Source organism: Myotis nattereri, assembly GCF_964212035.1.
Source record: "Myotis nattereri genome assembly, chromosome: 3".
Lineage (NCBI taxonomy): Eukaryota > Metazoa > Chordata > Mammalia > Chiroptera > Vespertilionidae > Myotis > Myotis nattereri.
Window position 1 is genome coordinate 155,549,733 of NC_138077.1, and position 19,808 is coordinate 155,569,540.

The window sequence follows — 19,808 nt, forward strand, 5'->3', positions numbered from 1 at the left end:
AATCAGGATACACAAGAATCCTTTTATCATATACTTTCTTTTATTATAATTTTGCTTAATGGCTAAATGTCGACCAATTGCAAGGACTTGATGACTTAAAGCTATTGTGATAAATGATAACTCATGTTTACATTCTGGCTTCGGAAACTGATAAAATTATTTAGATTTTATCATTGGTATCTAGTATAATAGCTGATAGATTAAAGCAATCCCAGCTGTTATTCTGTCTCTAGTGATTAAGAAAAATGGTGAGTGTAAATATTAGTAATAATATTTATTATCCCATGATAGAGACAAGTTTAGTGAAATTTTAATACATATCTTTATGTATTATAAGGAAATGAATGCAATTTATAAATCCATATAAATAACACATTGCAAATTCCACTAAACTGTAATATGCCTTAAGTCAGCCATGATTGAAATTGCATTTGACAGGGAGAAAAACAGTAGTTCTCTTTCCAACAACTCCCTGTATTATCATCATGGCATGGTTGGGTAGTAGTGAGTGCCAACTGAGGACTCTTCCCTCCTCTGTGTCACCATCTGGCTTCGGTTCCACTTCAGTCAGTTTCTATTGGCTTTTTGATTTATGCTGGAATTCACAAGCAGAAATGAAGGAACTTTGCCCATGCATTTGAGATAACCCTCTCTCTTTCTCCTCAATTTTGTCTCTTTGAAACACATAAAGAGACATTTTTATACTCTGAAGTCTTGGCCCAGTTAAGTTAAGCTTTACCTGCAAAGTTTCACATGCTCTTTTGCCAAACTATGATGTCAATATGTTCTCCCCTGTGGCTCTACAGTGTGATTGCGATATATTTTTTTACACAATATCAAATGTTAACTGTACTCTGAAGGTAGATAATATCGTTTGCCTTGCTTAATTTTTGTTAGGTATGAAGACCTTTCTACTTAACCTTGAGTTTATGCTATTTTGTTTTGAAACTTTGATCTTATTCTGTATTTACTTTGGGGGTCCCAACAGAGGACAATGTTGATATGGTTATGAAAGATGAGCTGAGTAAATTCCTATGAAAACCATATTATTTCAAGTTTCTACTCACTCAGAAAAATCAGGAGAAATACAAAGCTGGGCTCCAAAACAATTTAGCATAGAATGTAAGTCCTCAGAAGGAGCTAAAATAGAAGGTTATTCACCTCTCTTTAGTCATAGAATGGTGCTAATCAGCTATACACTATAAATGTACCATTAGAGGAGATACAGCCAACACCACTCTACTTCATGGTCAATTGGTTTTCCCATTAGACTCCCATTTTTAGGGCTTAATATATCAGCATTCACCTTGTAGCAGATCTGAAATTACGCACAAAGAATTGAAGCCTACAAATAAGACTCGAAGAAAATGAGTTATTTTGAGGACCTTGGTAAGCTCTTCTGTTTAACAAAATACACATGTGCAGCAGATATCTTTCAATTATTCAACAAATATTTATTTAGCATCTTTCATGTGCTGGTAACATACAAACTATTCTCTGAAGAAGCTACTACCTGGTGGCGTATGTGGGGGGAGGTGTGTGTGTGTGTGTGTGTGTGTGTGTGTGTGTCTGTGTGTGTAACAGAATTTTAGAACTGGTCTGGGCCACAAATGTTATCTAAACTAGGCTCTCCAATGGTTTAAATTAAAATGTTAAGATCTAAAAAGAATATGTGATTTTCTTTGAATGTAGACAAGTTGGATATGACTTCTGGTTCATTAAACTTTCTAGTATACCATGCAGTCTTTGCTGATTCACATATAAAACAATAGAAAGAATCTCAGAAAATGTAGGCTGTTCATCTGCAATAATCAACAGGATATGCTTTCTATTTATTATTCCAGAATCACTTTATATAATGACTACAGGCCAATAAGGAGAGAGATGACTGAGAGAAGATGACTTTGTAGAAGTAGTAATGGAGAACAAAACCACAGCTCTGCTACAATTTTTTCTAAATGTCTTTAGCCTTGCCTCAGAACAAGAAATTCACTGATAGACTCCATAAATGTGTGATTGCAAGTGCAAGTATATTCTCATTGGAATGTGTATTTCCTAGAGTATGTGGTCATTTTTAGGTGTTCTGTTTTCAAAACCCTATTAACATAAATGTTATGGAATTTACACTAGTTTATATTGAGTCATGCCTGGGGGGAAATGTGCTCTCTAGGTATTGAAGTATATCGAATGTTGAAAAAATGACTCACTGAACTATTCACTAAAAAAATTTCCTCTAACTTCTACATTTCCAAAGCCTCGAAAAAGGAATAAGACAATTCGTCTGTTTTTCACCTTAATTCAATGAGGTATTTGATTTTCAACTACTGCCTCAGCACTGTATTAAAACCCTGTTGCTAGGAAATAAAAGAAAATTACCTGTAATCCCCTTTCCTCGGAAAGCATGTTGTTGTAATGGATTTCTCACGTTGCCTGCCTGCGCTGCTGCCTGGAGAGAACTTCATGCTTTCAGGGCACCAGAGCTGCTAAGCCACCTCACTGGCAGGCAGCGCTCACCTTCCCCAAGTCCAGGCACAAGATTGATCACTCTTACCACTTGGTTCAAAGAAAAGAGACAGAAGCTTGTGGATTAAGGTGACCTATCATGGATTTCATGATTGGGGACAGGTGAAGAGGAAGCTATTACTGAGTCAAAATTTTGGATGATTATCCTAAAGTTGAGGAGCTTTCTTCAAAAGATACTCCTAGGTTTGAAACTATCATGCTACCATAGAAAACATCATATGGATACAGAAAATGTGATTTTTTCAAATAATGAAAGATGTCACATCACACTTAAAATAACTTTTTATCATTTACTCTTATCTATATATATAAAGAGGTAGTATGAAAATTAGGCCAGGGCACTGAAACGGGTCATGGCTGGGCAGGAGGAGGTTGTGCCCACAGGTGAGGCCCGGAGCAGACACAGGCAGGGGGGCAGGGGAGCCTGGGGCGAAGTCAGGCATAGGTCCTGGCTGCCATGGGGTGCCTCTTCGCATGGCAGGAGGCGGGTCGCCTCGTTGCACAATTTCAGTCACTTACTGGGCCTCTAGTTAGTTAATAAAATGGGACCATGGTGTAGTAGCTTTTTCCTTTAGGTTCCTCCAGTCATATCCATCTCCTTTTTTACTCATTGTCTATGCTCTCCCAGAGACCAATTAGATCTTAGAAAATAGTAATCATTACCACCATCAACAATTATTTATTGAATGCAGTATAGAAGAGGTGGGAACAGACACTTATTTAATATTTAATACATGCCCAACACTGTGCAAAATATTTTAAATTGTTTTACAAAAAGCCTAAAAGTGGATATTACTTAATGGGGTAGGTTGAGAATTTAAAAACCCAAGTATTTTCCAGGGGTAGTGAAAGATGGTTATTAATAAAACGGTTGATTAAAAGCATTGTTGTGGCACTGGCCTGTTGCTAAGTGGTTAGAGCACCAGCCCACCGACTTCAGAGCCCTGGGACCCAGTCGGGGCAAGTGCAGGAGGCAACCAATGGATGTGTCTCTCTCACATCAATGTTTTTGTTTTTTTCTCTCTCTCTCTTTCCCTCTCTTCTCCCTCCCTTTCACTCTGTCTAAAAATTAATGGAAAAAATATCCTTGGGTGAAGATTTTTTAAAAAGCATTGGTGTGGGTGAAGTAATAAATGGCACAAAGAAGTAAAGTTTTGTCTTCTAAGAACTTAAAACATTGGGAGAAGTATGATATATGCAAATGTCATAATGCTAAAATGTATGAAATACATAATCAACATTGGAGAAATGGAGAGGAAGATGAGATAATGTGTGAATGACAGAGTTAAGTTCTAGAACTATTCAGATACCAAAGAAAATAATAGGTAACATTTCTTGAGAGCCCACCACTCTTTGTATTTCTGATGCTACCATTAGAGCTTCATATATATAGTGGGCGGGGGGGGGGGGGGGGCGGGGGCACAGAGAAACAACTATGAGGCAGCTCTCTCTTTATCCCAATTTACAATGAAGATTTTGAGGCACAAGTAGGTTATGCACATTGCCCAAGAGCATAGCTAACACATGGTGCTTGTACATAGGTGTATCCACACACTCTACTGAGTATCTGTCTAAAGGGTGTCCCAAAATTCACGCAACAAGTAATTTTGATAGAAAACACAGGTTTATAATTAAAAAATTGTAAATTTTTTATTGATTCATAAAGTATATAGTATAGGGTTATGTATGGAATAGCATATTGGGTAAATGACCTCCACGGCTTTGCTGGCACATACACACTCCTTTGTTGAAATTTTCGATGACCGTTTTCCAAAAATGTGGCTGAATTTCGATGAGGCTCATTTTCATCTTGATGGCTTGGTTAATTGACAAAATTGTCGCATTTGGGGTTCAGAAAATCCACAAGTGATTGTTAAGAAACAAATGCATCCACAGCATGTCACTGTTTGGTGCGGATTTGGGGCTGGAGGCATCATCAGACCATTCTTCTTCGAAAATGCAGCTGCTCAGGCAATAACAGTTAATGGTACTTGTTATCACGACATGATAATCCATTACCTGATATGCTATTCAATACATAACCTTATACTATGTACTTTATGAATCAATAAAAAATTTACAATTTTTAATTATAAACCTGTGTTTTCTATCAAAATTACTTTGTGCATGAATTTTGGGACACCCTTTATATATCTATAGATGTATATCTATATCTGTATCTATCTATACACATACATATATAAAGAGGTAATATGCAAATTAGGCTGGAAAGGACAGGAGGAGGTTGCACGCGCAGGTGAGGCTCAGAGCTGAGACAGAGACAGAGGCAGGGGGGCCGGTGCTGCAGGAGTCAGGCATGGGTCCCGGCCCCCAGCGGGGTGCTTCCTTGCATGGCGGGAGGTGGGGCGCCTCCTCCCACGATTTCAATTGAGTGCTGGGACTCTAATATATAATAATTTAAATCCATGCTTCCCCTGTCTATAAGTTTAGGTTTATTATCATTAAACTATACCATACTCTTAAATTCTTCCCAAAGGTTCCGTTTTTGTTTTCTTTTGTTTTGGATCAATACCTGGCTATCCCTGGATTACACTGCTTTCCATGCAGGCCACTTTGGAGGGTTTTGTTGTTGTCATTGTAATTATTCCTTAAGCCCCACAACAAACTAATTTAGGTCTTGTGAGGTAAGTGTCTTCCTTTTCCCCAATAGCTCTCCCACTCTTTGTTGTATCTGTGCAATTGGGAAGGGAGTTGCAATGAACAGAAATGGGAGATACTGTCAGTGAAACACTTGACATGAAAATAATTAAAAATTTAATTTAGGATATATTTCCTTGGAGTTGTTAAGGATACATCTAAACTGAGTAGAAAGTTAAATCTGTAGATGTAAATCTCAGTGAGTGAAAGACTGTGCAAATGTGCTCAGGTGTTATTGTAGTTGTCCATCTACACTCACTCTTACTTAGTTACCCCTTTTGTATTCATTTTTCATCTTTCCAAAATCTGACTCCTTCCCTCAGTAACTCCAGAAATTTCTCTCTCAAGACTCAACCATACACTCCTAACAACTTTTTCTCCATTTGGTCTTCATTTTATTCACTTTTCTGCTGAGTTTCAGGTTTTTCTTCATTTTCCTCTGTTCCTGTGGATCTGATGACAATATCCATCTGGTGTCCCTCTTAGGATTCACAATCACTTTCTGCAGATCCTGTTTTTCTGCTAAGATGTTAAATGCTGTTCAAGGAATTATGTTTTCCTGTCTTCTTATTCCCATGACCATAATATTTAATAACTTCAGAGCTAGGCAGCAAACAAAATGAATAAAATAAACCCTGTATGGAAAAACATAAATAGGAGGGACCATGCCAACCTGCAAAATATACACCTAATCTAAAAGAAGTAAAATATGAAGTTTTTAAACACTATATAAATAAAAGGAAATTTGTTCATAGGTCACCAGGGCTTGAGATAGACCACTGTGAGTTAGCATTCTCCCCTAGCTCTTTCTTCCCTAACCTGAATAAACCAATCACCTTTATGAAGATACTTTGAAGACAAATATCATCACCTCAAATCTTTCTGAGCTATGTAGGAACCAACCAATTATGATCCTAAATAAAATATAAATATACTCTTTTATCCTAAAGACACTGTACTTTCAGAGCCATTTTCAACTATCAAATTAAGTCCATACTATTGATATCCTACAGGGACTAAAATTTACATACTAAAGTTTAGAATGCATGACCTTCCTTGGATATATAGTTTTTCTTCTAATGCCCCCTACTCCAGTAGTAATTTTCCCAGAATAAAAACTCTGGAATCCACTTGAAATCCTGCTGTTTCTGTATTCTTTCTTTACTGTTATCATCCCTTTGAACTAAGCATATGACTATTCCAGAGTGGCCTTCCTCAAGAACTTAGAAATTAGGTAAATAAAATTGGTCTCTGAGACACATGTTGGATCAAATCAGAGATAGAAAGAGTCATTTTAAAGAGTCAGAACAGCCCCCATACCAGGAAGCCTTGTTAGTCACCTACTATAAACTTTGTGCCATTGGATGGCATCCAATAAATCCTAGAAATACATGAATAACTGAGAAAAATATCGGCAATGCCAATCCAAGGGTGCCCAAAGAATTTTCGTCATCTAGTTCTCTTGGCAACATATTACTGTGAGATTAATGTATTAATCAATTCAATGGCTAATGTTAATAAGCATATGATATCATTCTCTTTGTTTTGAGCCTATATTTCTAAGGTAATGGTGTGATTATTATTATTGTTATTATTCTTAATAGAGCAAAAACAGAGTGGGCTTTTGGACACCTTTTGACAATATGGAGTCACTTTCAGCATGAAGCCCAGAAATGAGGTCATAGAGTGTAATGGGAATGCCTTTGGGAGGGAACCAGAATGCCCAAAACCATCAGTTTGGACACACAAATAAGGTCTCCATCTGGACACTGATATGAATGGGATCACCCACCATTGTGGGCTGTAAGAACTCAGCTCCAACCACCCAATGCTGGATCTTGTCTCTACCATGGGTCACGTGTGGAGCACTGCTGGACTTCCACTGCATCAAACGCTTACCGCCACTGCAGCCACCTGGGTGAGGCCTAGCCCATTTCTCCATATGTGGACTCAGTGGCCAGTGACCAGGATTTTGCACAAGATGCTTGCTCTGCTCACATTGCAGTAAGTTCCCCATCTCTGTGTGTAGGCTGTGTGTAACCCTATTGGCTTATTAAGGAGGCCTCCCTTAATAAACAGGTTTATTAAGGGAGGCCTCCTTAATAAAACTGTCATTGTGGGAAGACACAATTGTGTGTGTATGACTCCTTTAGGGAATGTTTCCTGCTGGGGAAAAATTCATGGGGAAATAGATTCCCAGTTCAATTCCAATAATGATTTCCTCACCAAGAGAGAAAATCTGAGAGAGAAGCAGAGGGAGATGAAAGAGGAAGGATAGGAGGAATGGAAGAGGAGGGAGGGAGGAAGGGAGGGAGGGAGGGAGGGAGGAAGAGAGGGAGGGAGGAAGTCTTAATATGGTTTGCCTTTGTATTTTGCTTTTAGTCACATAAAGAAAATGGCAGATCACTTGACTGAGTAATCTGCTTTCTGATAGAGTTCTCAAGAACTCTTGTACTGTAGTGTTTTTGTGAACTTGGTATGTGAGGGTTCTGAACCTTTAACTTGCAAGACCAGATCAAACTGTACCTAATGAAACCTCCTCAGAGATTGGCAAACCCACACCCCTTTTGGTTGCTAAGATTTTTAAGCTTGTCTACTTTTTCAATTTCTATAGATACTGCTTATCTCTTCACACCTTTATACCCTATTTCATTTTCACCCCCACTAGTACACTTCTAATGCTTACAGCTGTAACCCTAGACATCCTAAGTAATCTTTCTTCATCTCATTATCTTTAGTTTGTCCTTGGCTGCCACACAGAATTTTCAAAACATAAATACAATGATTACTTGTATTTTTCCAGATCAAGAGCTTTCCAAAGAGCCTTGATCCAGGGCAGAAGAGATGAGTAAGTACTCATTAGTAGTGGTTCATCCTGGGAGCAAGACCACCATGCCATCCCAGGGGACCTCAAGTCATACTCCCTGCTTAATTAGGGTTTTTCTTCTCCACAGGCAGAGAACCAATCTTTAAGTATAATCACAATTTAAGGAGAAATATATTTTTCTATTGTTTTTCCTTTTAGCCAGAAAGACATACAGCTCAGGTTGAGATGAACTTGAAATATTTGCTTTGTCTGCAGTGATGTTCATTTTCTTAAGAAGAACTTTCAAGGTGTATTTATTTCAAATAACTCTAGCTTGATCAAGTCTTTAACTTTAAGGCATATATTAAAGGCATATATTTGTTCCATATGGTGAAGTGGAGTTTATGCATCTTAGGTTCTAATAATTATGCAAAGGTACAAATTTAATCAGATATAAACTATCAAATGAGTTTATGACATGTTCTGCAAAATAAATTTCTCTTTATAGCCTTATGCATAGAAAGATGAGCATTTTGGAATGCAGTAAGCTCTGACAGTGCATGTAATATTACCGTGAAAAGGAATAGCAAAAGAATATAAGGCCCTGCATTTTAGTAAAGCCAGAGTTTGCAACTTTTATACACTGAGATTTTTAAGAACTGAGATGAAAGACTAAATTGATGAGTGCTCAGTTAGAATCACAAATCATATTATTATTAGTAGAAGTACAAAATGTGAACTCAACTAAATTGATTATGCACTGTACAAAATTTGCCTTGTAAAGTATGCCATTTTATTCAATGCTGTTTACTCTTTCTTATGTTCATCCTCAAAAGGCAAAATTGAATGATGACTGTATTCTTTGCTGTCAGAGCATGCAAAGTAAAGAAGAATACTATTATTATAGAAACTAGGCCAGGAGGATATACAGGGGTGCAGCTATAGATTAAGTAAACAGACACCATCAATCATTTTCTTTCCCTAAAGATTAGAACAGAATCATGCAAATTAAACTTTGTAAGAATTAATGATATGGTCATAGCAACTAAAATATTATCTCCCACTAAATTGGAGAAACACCAAATTGAGCCCCAATGTCAAAGACAGATCTTTTTTTGAGTAAGCTCAGTACATAGAATAAAACAGCCATCCTGGTTATCTCAGTATAGTCCTGAGCAAGTGTGATGAAGGGGCTGAGAAATTGTAGTGATGTATGACAGTGCCTGCATCAAAAGTAAATTTGTCTGCAACCTCCTGGGCTCACTGAATATTAAGATAAGGCAACTGGGATTGGCACTTATTTCCCTCAGTTTCTGAGCGAGGACATGTGGAAATGATTGTAGGCCTCTTAGACTATCACATTCCTTCTAAAAAAATGTTGGCAAATCCTCAGAAACTGAGTTCAGTTATTATTCTCCTGAACATCATTTTTGGGAAAAATAAGGTCTAATAGAAAAGAAAGAATTCTGGCACTTTAATTAATCCAAAGAAGCTTTTTTGAAAATGCAGCTTTGGAAAAATGATATGTGGGGGGAAATCAATAGAATTTGATGACTGCCTTTTGGAACTTAACAAGGAGATTAATCTAAAAGTTAATTTCTGCCTTATTAGGTTATGTGATGGACCTGAAAAACCTAAATATGTGGGTTCAATTCAAGGGACTCAGCTCAGTTCTCTTTTTTTTCATGGCAGGAAATGGTGCAATTTAAATGTACATTATTAAAGGAAAGATACAAGTTCTGACTTCTAAATGTCAACAAAATCCTATTCACTATAAGCCAGAATCTATTCTCTAGTGCTTTGGGGTTCTACATAAGAATGGAAATCTCCCTTTGAAGATGAAATGTGATAGTGAAATTTTAGATGCTAAAGAAGGTTCAAGAAATTCTAATGCAGATTTTAAAGGCATAACTGTGATTGGCAATGTGGAGAAAAAATTTATTTAGAAAAACACTTCTGGTGAATTGCAACAAAAGTAAATGATCTTTACTTTGGCCTCACTACAAAGGAACATTTGGAATAAATATAACTGCTGTGCGTAAGTGGTATTTGAGGTCTATGATATTTAAGTAGCAGTCACAACAATTTTATAGAAAGTTCACTTTATCTTACTGAACACCATTTTCATGATTTGTAAAATAAAGATAACAAACCCATAATAAATGGTTATAGCTACACTAATAAAAGAGAAATATGCAAATTGGTGTCACTCTGCTACACCCATCAGCCAATCAGGATAAGTATGCAAATTAACCCAACAAAGATGGCAGTTAATTTGCATATGCAGGTGCGAAGCAAAGACTGAAGACAACTGAAGACTGAAGCGGCTTGTCTTCTCCGCTGCAGACAGACCAAAGGCCTGGGTCCCAGGTGCCAGAGGAAAACCAGTGCCAGCAGCCAGGGGAAGGAAGGCCTATTGCCTGAATCTTCAGGCAACGGGCCTCTGATTATATATATATATATATATATATATATATATATATATATATATATACATATATCAGCACAACACAATGCCTGTATGTTATCTGCTCTACTGAAATACATTTCACATATTAAATATTTAGAAAAATAGAAAACAAAATCAGATACTATTATAGTCTGAATTCTGGGTTCATTTTGAAACATTTTAGTGTCAGATTTTATGTTTAAATGGACTATTAATCTATTTCTAGTACCTGAGACACCATTGGATGGGTAAATAGAAGGTATTAATTTTATGTTTAAAGTGATGAGCCTAAGTAGTGAGTTTTTTATTTTATTGTTTTAAATCAATTGTAAAAGTTTCCCTTTGTTTTTCCTGCATTAGAGGCTATTTCCTGCTTAAATCCTAGATGGAGTTCATAAATCACTTGCTAATACAACAGCAACCTTCCCATAAGCATGGCGTCCTGTGGTCACTAGGGGTGAATGCCAGATGCTGTATGAAATAGAGGAATGCTCTTACAAGCTCCTCTCCTAATATGACATCCTGCAGAAAGGATCCGCTTTCTTCAGGAGCATACTTCACGCAATGCTTATGTGACCTCTCAGTGCATTAATGACAGCAGGTAAATCATTTGGTTTTGCCTAACAGATGAATTGATTTAGAGATGCAAAGAAAGCACTCACTAAACAATATGCTATCCTGCCAGCATATTAAGCACACTTAGGCCAAGCAAATGGGTCTAAATGCTTAATTAACTTTTGCTCACCTTCCAAACAATTAGGACACCAAATGTACAATCAATGGAATCTGTTTAGCCTGAATCTAGAGCCAGATAGTCTGTATCTACCAAGAGTTATTCTGGATTAGACCTAATTAAATACCCAAAATGTGTTTTGTTTGTTTTTGTTTGTTTGTTAGTAGCCTGTCTTTTTTCCACAGGAAGAAATACAGAAATCTCGAAAAGAGTTAGCTCACCTAAATACACATTCACTCTGCTCAGGCTCCATTCAGCAAAAGAATGTTACTTATGTTCTCTGTCTTCTTCAGACACTAAATTTTAATATAAAACAAATAGAGATAAATTTTAAAGTACATGTTGGAAAATAATCATAGATAAAAAGAAATTTGCACAAACAGGCAAAGCATTTTTGTTAGTCTTCTGACGAAACGGATTTCTCCAACTGCCCCTAATCTCAACCCAACTCAAGAATTTTTCCCTGTAATGACAAAGCACTAAGAAAATGTTAGCTGTCTGTGTTTATGTTTATGTAGAAGAAAAAAAAAAGCCAATGGTAAGTAATGTTTGTCTTATTCTGCCTCTATTCTGCCTTATATACTTTCCTCATGCAGATAAGGAACAATGACCACCTGATACCAATATGTTTGGTCTATTTTCAGTTCAGTCAGTATAGTACAGTGGATCAGTTCAAGGACTTGGAGTCAAATTTTGTGGGATCAAATCCAGTGCCCTCTATTTGTTACCTGTGTTACCTTGGAAATTTCTTCAACTGCTCTGTGCCTCAATGTGTTCATTTGGTAAATGAATGTAACCATAATGTCATCTTCATAGAGTTTTCATGAGAATTGCTTTGTTCAAGCACTTATAACCTGGCATATATAGTAAATGCTATGTAAGTATTATTTATCATCTATTTATCTATCTATCTATCTATCTATCTATCTATCTATCTATCTATCATCTATCATCTATCTATCTATCATCATTTGACATTATCATCAGCATCTACTAGTCTATACTAATAAAAGCCTAGGTGGGCCTCGTGCCCTCATGAGACACCCTCATATCATCACAAGATGGCTGCCCCCACTCCATCCCAAGATGGCTGCTCCCATGTCATCACAAGATAGCCACCACAACATGGCTGGCATGCGAGGGCAGTTGTGGGCAATCAGACCATCAGGGGAGGGCAGTTGAAAGCAACCAGGCCTGCAGGGGAGGGCAGTTGGGGGTGATCGGGCTGGCAGGGGAGCAGTTAGGTGTCAATCATGCCAGCAGGGGAACAGTTAGGGGCAATTAGGCAGGCAGGCAAGTAGTTAGGAGCCAGCAGTCCCAGATTGTGAGAGGGATGTCCCAGATTGGAGAGGGTGCAGGCTGGGCTGAGGGACACCCCCCCGGGGCACAAATTTTGTGCACTGGTATATATATATACTGGTATATATATATATATATATATATATATATATATATATATATATATATGGCTAAGTGTCTGTCCATCTGACTGGTCACTATGACTCTCACTGACCACCATGGAGCAGGCGCTCAATGCAGGAGCTGCCATGATGCACTGACCATTTAAAAATAAATGGCACCAGGGACCTGGCATTGACAAACCAACACTCAGCTTCTCCCAAGTATGATACAGGTCCCGCCACCAACCTGGAGTGACCACCAAATCGCAGCCAATGCTGCCAATACCCCATGGTGCAAAATGTGAACCACAGCCCAGCCCAGCCTGGAAATGGTGACTGTGGGTTCCAGCTACTGACATCACATAGCAATGCCTGGCTTCCTCTTCCTAGTGACTAGCATCCTTGGGGTTTCTTAAGCCCAAAAACTCGACTTGCTTTATAGCCAGGTGCAAACATTTCACAGTTTAACCAAATGTCTGTGAAGTGTTTTCCCACGCCTCATCTCATTTGATCCTCACAGAAGACCTGGAGTAGGTAGATATGAGACTCGGTAGAATCCTAGTTTCTTTTCATTAGTAAGATGCAAATAGTGATATTAAAATATTTCTTCTAATTAATTTCCTTTTAATGTGCACAAATCTGTGCACCAGGACACTAGTTGTTTATAAGTAACATCTTTAATGTGACTAATGTGAGAGCTGGCCACAATGTGTTGGGCATATAAGAGATCTTTACTTTACAATTATAAAGCTGATTGCATCAGCTATCATATTTTAGACTCTACTATATTTTTAGCATAAAGCATTTTATTGGTGACAATGGAGAATATAAAGATGATTAAGATATAAAGAAGCTTACATTCTACTGGAGTGGACTCAGACATGCACAGGAATAATATTATAAAATGAACCAGGAGTAGAAGAGTGTGAAGATGTGCCAACAGATGACAGAATTAGACAAATTTCAGGTTTCAAAATAAAGTTTGGTTTAAAAATAAATAATGATAATTTTAAATCATATTACAGCAGTTTGGTTAATTTGAGAGAGTTTTCATCTGGTTTGTAAAATGAGAGCACAAGCCAGTTATAGGACTGCTGGAAAATTTTGAAACTTTTGAATTAGCATTTTTGAGTCCAGATTTTGATCAGAGAGTATTGGAAGTGATAAGTTCTCATTTGGGGTGTATAGAAGAGTATGCATTGTTACAAAAAAATTGTAGGTAAGCTTAGAAATCAACAATTAAATTATACATAAGTCAATAATAACTTTGATACTACTAGAGGCCCAGTGCATGAAATAAGTGCACTGTGGGGGCAGGTGGATGTTCCTCAGCCCAGCCTTCACCATCTCCAATCTGGGACCCCTTGGGTTGATGTCCGACTGCCAGCAGTTGGACATCCCTCTCACAATCTGGGACTGCTGGCTCCTAACCGCTCTCCTGCCTGCCTGCCTGATTGCCCCTAAAAGCTTCTGCCTGTCAGCTTTATCGCCCTCTAACCACTCCTCTGCCAGCCTAATAGATGCTAACTGATCTCCTGCCAGCCTGATTGCCCACAACTGCCCTCCCCTGCTGGTCTGGTCACCCCTAACTGCCCCCCCTGCAGGCCTGCTCCTCCCAACTGCCCTCCCCTGCAGGCCTGGTTGCCCCCAACTGCCCTCCCCTGCTGGCTAACTGCCCTCCCCTGCCAGCCTGGTCACCCCCAACCGCCTTCCTCTGCAGGCCTGGTTACCCCCAACTGCTCCCCCTGCTGGCCTGTTTGCCCCTAACTGCCCTCCTCTGCAGGCCTGGTTACCCCCAACTGCTCCCCCTGCTGGCCTGTTTGCCCCTAACTGCCCTCTTCTGCAGTCCTGGTCCTCTCCAACTGCCCTTCCCTGCCAGCCTGGTAACCCCCAACTGCCCTCCCCTGCCAGCCATCTTGTGACCACATGGGGGTGGCCATCTTTTCACCACATGGGGGTGGTCATCTTGTGTGAGGGTGTGACAGTTAATTTGCATATTATCTCTTTATTATATAGGATTGCCATCAACATTCATCTTCACTTTAATTATTATGTCTGTTTGTCAACAAAAGAAGTTGTATGAGATAGACTCCCTCACAGTTTTTATCACTTCTTGAACTCATGTTTTATTTCCTCAATAGGAGCAGGTTTTCTTTTCGTTAATGGCCCAAAGTATTAATTCTCAAACAACTTTGCATCTTAATAAATTCAGCGGTACAAATAGGTAAGCAAATAGTAAATAAATATTAACTCATCCAAACCACATTCTTTGGATAAGTTTGGGACCAGAAGCAAGAGAAAGGTGGTAGTTGTTAAAAATGTTTTAACAACTTGGGAAATTAAGTGAAACATAAATCAGAGTTAACATTGATGACATGGAAGCCTAGATTTGCAAATATTAGTTACTTTTTCTCAAACCATTTACTCTTGCTTCCATCATAGTTGCCTCTGTTGTTATTAACACTTAAACTTGCATGGATCCATTATCTACTGCACAGGAAGACAATTTTGAAGACCGAAGGTCACTTTCACTTTAGAGGGGAAAGAATATCTTGATATTTAAAACATCTAATCCTTAGATGCTGAAATTAAGGAAACTAAGCTAATACCAAGTAAATGTTCAAGTCAGGCATGACAGGGATCTGGTCTATTTCCCCATTCTGAGTAAAGATACCTATTCGACCACAGCCAAGAGAAAATGTGTTCCAGGTGTTGATAAATTTGTGAGAGTCTCTTCATTGTGTATTTTGTGGAGAACGGAGCCAACTACGTCTGATGTTAAGAGAAGAAAAAGGAAGAGGCACAAGAAATATGTGTGTTTGTGTGTGGGTTGGTATGTGTGTGTGTCTGTTGCATTGCACAGGGATATCTCCACCCTGAGAGGAAACTGAAGCAGCACCATATAACGTTAATACAGGGGAACAGTTTCCTATTTATTTTATTTTATTTTTTTTGATGGAAAGTTGATTTATTGGTGGGTGTAAGGTGGGAGCAGCACTGAGACTCTCACAAGTACAGGGCTCGCCATTTGTCCAGGGGACCATGATTTGGGATGTATTTGATCCCACAGCCATGTGGGATGAGGCGCTTCTCGCCCATCATGTCTTCGAACTCATCCGCATTAAAGTTACTAAAACCCCAAAATGTGGATCTTCTGGCTGCCAGGGAACTTGAACTTGGCTCTGTGTAGGGCCTCAATCACATGCTCTTTCTTCTGCAGCTTGGTGCGGATGGACATGATGACTTGGCCAATATGGACTCTGGCCACTGTGCCTTGGGGCTTTCCAAAGGCACCCCGCCTACCTGTTTGGAGCCCGTCAGCCCCAGCACAGGACAACATCTGGTTGATGCGGATGCTGTGGAAGGGGTGGAGCCGCACTCGGATGTGAAAGCCATCTTTGCCACAACTTTTCACCATGTGCTTGTTGGCACAAATACCGGCAGCCTCCAGGGCGTCGGAGGAGAGCTGCTCATATTCATCTGACACCATGTGGCCAAAGAGTGGGAACTCATCCACTCATCTTCCGCCCCAGGTCAAAGATGCTGATCTTGGCATCAGGCACATCTTGGCAGAAGCGAGACTGGGTACGGCTTGTTTATACAATATCGGGCGGGTGGCGACACATGGTGACACCAGGATCTTCAGTGGCACGCCAAAGGGAAAGAGCAACAGGGGAACTTTTTCACTTCACATCTCTTTTAACTTGAAAATTTGTAGTTTCCTGCTACATATCTGTTTTCAATAGAGGTGGAGCTTTCAGAAAAATTTGATGGAAGAGATGATATGCTTAATCTCTGTCCCTTAAAATAACCTTATAAAATGGGGGGGAGAGACATATGTAATACTTTAATCAATAAAGAATTACTATTACTACTATTACTACTACTACTAATAATAATAATATTGTTAATAGTTATGTATGGTCCAGGGGGGAATACTTGAACTATCAGGGAACAACTCTATAAAGTATATGATTGTCTAATTACTATGTTGTACACCTGAAATACAGAATAATATTGAATGTAAACTATAATAAAAAATATGGAAAGTTGTATGTTATATGTTTTTCATCACAATAAAAAATAAAAATAAATGGTCAGTGTCTTCCCTATATTCCAGTGCTAAAAAACCACTCCTGAATACCAAGTATGTTGTAAAAAATAGTGTCAGTAACAGTTATGAATTATATCCACGTCTAAGTCTTCCTCTTCTTTCCATTGTGTATTTTAGTTCCTATCAATACTTTCCTGGTGTTGGCATCTCCCTGATACTTCAATGCTAGGGCATGGCATCTTTGGTTTCCAATAAATGTTCTTGATACATGTTTTGCTTTCTTCTCTCAAATTTGTGTTTACAAAGAGGGAAACCAGGTAATGTTTCATTATCCAAATTAATGAAAAGGAGGAGCAGAGTGAATGATTTAGGAAAGGAAATAATCCTTTTGATAAACTTGTTAACAGCAGCACGAGTGTCTTTAATTTTGAAACATAACAAAGTAAGTATGTAGTGGGGAGATATTCTTAGGGGAGTATGAAAAATTAGATGAATGCTTTAAATTATTCCTTTCCTGTGTTAATATTTACATTCTCAAAAGGCCCTTTCTATTTACTTATTTATTTACAGAAGTAATACTTATCTTGCAGGTCGGGGTAGGATTAGAGGAGATACTTTTTTCTAGAGAAAGAGACATGTGGCATGGTAGTGAGCACAGATTTTGGCTCAGTAAATGCTAACAATTATCAGAAGCTACAAAGGATGCCAGTTTAAGGGTGTTATCTTTAAAGTTAAACAGAACTAAAGTTGAATTAATGGCACTGCCACTTGATATCTGTGTGTCCTCAGAGTTATAAGTTCACAGAGACTAATTTAGCAACTGGCATCTGTTGGATCCACCATGGGTATGAGCTAGATATGAGACTCTGTTACTCTTTGCACTGATCATTGCCCTGGGCTCTGCCCACTTAGTCGGTGGTGGCTTAAAACACTATACTGCCAAGTCCCATTGCTAAGTAAGTAAGCACCTTTCCCATGGCCTTAGCAACAGTTATTGGCTACTTATTGCTGTGTAACAAATGATCCAAAAAACCCAGCAGCTTAAAAAAATCAACATATATTATCACATGCAGTTTTTTCAGCCTGGACAAATAATGTGGATCTGACCTGGGGTCTGTGATGAAGTTCAGCCAAGATGTCAGGGGTCAGAGGTCACTGGGGTCATTATGAAGCTGATCTTCCAGTGAATGGACTGAACACTAGCCAGCTGATGCCACCTTATATCTGACTGCAAGTTAGAGACTGTGTATGGTGTCTCTTGCTGAGAATACCCCTACTTCATAAACAACACACCTGCTAAATGCAAGCTATGCTCTGTTGGGGAGTCCTATATTCAGGTGAGTTTATCCACTAAGGCCAACTGACCTCATGACAAACCCATCCAGATGTTACAAAAAGATGTTAATGTCTCTACAACTCTATTTTTAATGTCCACAGATGCCTGCCCAATACAGGGGCAGGCAAAACTATGCTTACAGTTGTGAGTATGTGAAACACAAAGTTTCCTCTTGCACTATTATTTATTCACTAGAGGCCTGGTGCATGAATTTGTGCACCAATGGGGTCCCTCGGCCTGGCCTGTGGGATTGGGTCGAAACCAGCTCTTCAACATCCCCCAAGATGTCCCGGATTGTGAGAGGGCACAGGCCAGGTTGAGGGACCGCACCAGTGCACGATCAAGGCTAGGGAGGGATGAGGGAAGTTGGCCAACCAGGGAGAGCTCCAGGGTGTGTCCAGCCTGTCTCGCTCACTCCCAATCAGCCAGATCCCAGCAGCAAGCTAACCTAGCATTGGAGAGTCTGCCCCCCAGTGGTCAGTGCACATAATAGCAAGCAGTTGAGCAGCCTTAGCATATCATTAGCATATTATGCTTTTATTAGCTGAACAGCCGACCTGTCAACTGGACACTTAGCATATTAGGCTTTTATTATATAGGATTTTTGTACTATTTATTTGTAGTACAACTGTAAACCTACTTTTGCACAACCCTGTATATATGACTGGGTCAATTTCAGAGAAAACAAACAAGCTCTGATTTGTGTCGCTACAGAAAGGAAGTGAAGGAAGTCTTTAGAAAATTAGGAAAGAACAGGGAAACGAGGAAAACAGCACAACAGAATAAGAAATTTACAGAACCAGTCAAAGGACAGGAGGAACATGACAGTTTATAGAGTGCTAAGTGTTTACCATATAAAACATAGTTAATGTTCCAATAAACAAATTCCAGTTATAGAAACCATGTTTCTACTGGGTTTTGTTTTAGGAATTTGTTGCATTTGTCTTAAAACTTGGAAACTTTATTTAGGACCACTTTCACTAGAACAAGTTGATAGCTCTTCCCTGATCCACTTTTATTCTGATTTTTGAAAGAGGGTAAGGAAAAAAGGAGGAAATTCCAAAAAAAAAAAAAAACACCACAACTATAATCACATACCCATGTAAAATGTTTTTTTAAGTTCACAAATGATCTTTTGGAACCATAATAAAACAACAGTATTTTTCAATTGCTATATTTTTTTAAGTATGTCCTTTTTTCATCAAAAAGTTAACAGAAGCAAAATTTTGAAGTTCAAATATAATAGAACTCTGTACTCAATTTTGCAATAAAATGTCCCAAAATGTGTTATGAAGTTATTACTCTGCCATTATATTTCCATAGCTTTTTAAAGTACCGTGGACAGATTTAATTTCTGGATGAAAGCACATCAAAAATCCTTAAACAATAGTGTTTCATTGTTCTGTAAGCAGGCACTTCATTTTATCACCTGGCTTAAAAATACATGAGGTCATTCTCATTTTTGATGTCACCTATGGGAAGTATACTTAAAAAAAAATAGACTAATTATGAATGAGTAAATTTCTCTTTCTCACGGAACATGACAATACCCATTATCTAGGGAAAAGACTTATTGCTAAGCATCAATAAAAATTACCTCATGGCTTTTCCTTTCTTCAGAGTTAATTATGCACTTTTGATTATTTTGCATTACATTTTTCAACTTTGGTCAATAGAAACTATGTTTTTCGACATTCGTCAATGGATATTACTCAAACAACTTGTAGAACTAGTCTGTATGTAAATGACGATGCTATAGATTTCTCCTCAGTGGCTATGGTAGCCTCCGTGCACAGGCCCTATTTATTCATTTACATGAACTCAGGCTTATCACTACAGGGATGACAAG

At 38.6% G+C, this 19,808-nt stretch overlaps 1 pseudogene across 1 annotated transcript; it reads right to left on the reverse strand.

Moving 5' to 3' along the window:
* Positions 1-15,475: 15,475 nt before the first annotated feature.
* On the reverse strand, positions 15,476-19,561 carry LOC308515516 (large ribosomal subunit protein uL16-like; annotated as a pseudogene). Its single transcript has 2 exons — positions 19,557-19,561; positions 15,476-16,209 (listed from the first exon to the last, which is right to left on the reverse strand). The product of its transcript is annotated as a large ribosomal subunit protein uL16-like (transcript).
* Positions 19,562-19,808: the final 247 nt, after the last annotated feature.